Source organism: Phalaenopsis equestris, unplaced genomic scaffold (assembly GCF_001263595.1).
Source record: "Phalaenopsis equestris unplaced genomic scaffold, ASM126359v1 Scaffold000507, whole genome shotgun sequence".
Taxonomy (NCBI): Eukaryota; Viridiplantae; Streptophyta; class Magnoliopsida; order Asparagales; family Orchidaceae; genus Phalaenopsis; species Phalaenopsis equestris.
Genome location: NW_018164947.1, coordinates 949,674 through 951,716, shown reverse-complemented (window position 1 = coordinate 951,716; position 2,043 = coordinate 949,674).

Below are 2,043 nucleotides of genomic sequence, written 5' to 3'. Positions count from 1 at the left end.
ACAGATATATATATATATATATATTAGAACAAGCATTCAAGATTAACATATTAAAATATTGTTTATTTTGCACTGAGATTTGACTAGTAACTAACTGTAGTTTATTTATATTCACTCTAATAAAAATATGAATTCATCTCCTAAAAATTATTATCTAACTTATTTCATAAGCTTAAATATGGTCATAATAAATCATTAAATTAGAGTTTAATCTTAATTGAGATCATAACTACAAAAACCTAATTTTTATCTTTTACTTTAAAAAAAAAATTATTTAGCATTTTTGCAATTTAAAACAGAAAAAAATGACAAATTTCTTTTATTTAAATGCTTTTAATTTAATTAAAGTATGCCTTAATTATGTATTTATTAATTTTAATTTTATTTTAATGGGTTTTATTTTCAATTCTCAATATACTTAATACGAGACTCTAATTATTTTATAATTTTAATCTTCTTTTATTTTTAAAACCTAAAAAAAACTCAAGGAAATTAAAAAAAAGGAAAATAGGAGAAAATAGAAGTGAAACATAGAAGATTATTTTGGATAGGGATTTTATAATCCTTTGTTTATTAAATGCAAAAAGTTCCCAAGGCTATTTAAACTTTAAAATGTTCTCAAAACTATGAGTGTATGCAAGTCATCGAAGGCTCAGTCCATGTTCGGCTTGTTAAAAAATAACAATGTACGTGTTTGGCTCATTAATATTTCGAACACAAAAAAATTGTTTGTGTTCTGCTCGTTTGCTTACCAAGCCGAATGCAAGCTGTTCACGAACAAAAAATTGTTTTGGCAACCCTAGTCACGCAGTCATGTGATGTTAGGGGTAGGGGCAAGATTTAAATATTTTTATTTATATTAAAACATCATTTAAATATTATTTAATATATTTTTATTCTATTTTTTAATTAATAATTTTAATTGATTATAGATCATTTTAGTCCAGCATTGTAGACAATTAAAATATAATTTAATTATTTCAAGTCAAAATGAGCGTAATCTGAATAAATTTTTTTTTTTTCGTGTTCGGCTCGTTTGCTTAGCAAACTAATCGAGCACGAGCTTCTTAAAAAACAAAAATAAATTGTTCATAAACAACGAGTTGTTTTGACAGCCATACTCAAACCTAACATTTATATATATATGACACGAATCTCGAGATAATATTTTGAGCAAAAAATATTCAAATCTTGATAAAACCTCATCCAAAGCTCCGATTTCAGTAAACATTTAGTCAAACTGACCGGCTCGATGAGACGAACATAATGATATCAAATTCATTTCAATCCAAGTCAAATCAAGCCCATATAAAATTATTAAACCATTTTTGAAAAATTTTCAGACACATTTGGAAAGTCAAAACGTTTGTGGAATCGGTCAAGTTTATAGTTGAATCGAGTGTCTCGACAAAACGAATCCAACGAACCCAAGATTGCACAATTTTGACATCGTCAAGGCACTAAAATGTCAATTAAAAGTTGTTAGATCAGAGGATGCTCTCTAGATTGTCCGATCAGAATGATTCATATTTCCCATATTAATTGAACCCAAAACACTATAAATAGACCTCACCCCTCACATGAAGGGGGTTGAAGCCTAAAGATAAAACCTGAGGCTTTGAGGAGAAGCTGCAGCTCAGCATCACCGCTGACCGTCGTTAACCGCTGCCAACCCTCGTTGACCAACATCCACCGCCGCCAACCTCTGCTAATCGTCGTCTGCCACTACCAAACAAATGTTGTCAATCGATGTTATAACTTGAAAATTCTTGTCGGCACTATTTTTGGTGTGGGGTTTGCCCGTAAGAAGCTGTCGGCCATCGGAATTGAAATCCCGTTGCCTGCTTCGGAAGGACGTTTCAAAAAATTTAGTTTTGAAAAAGATGAAGTCAAACTGACCCCATAATTTTCCTAGTTTAGATGAAAGAGCGCTTTATCTTAAATCATGTATCTATCCCGAAGGATGAACGCAAGAATTGAGAGTGAGGCTCGATCAAATAAACTAAAGAAAGTTATGACATCCGGTTGGTCTGCGAAACCAAT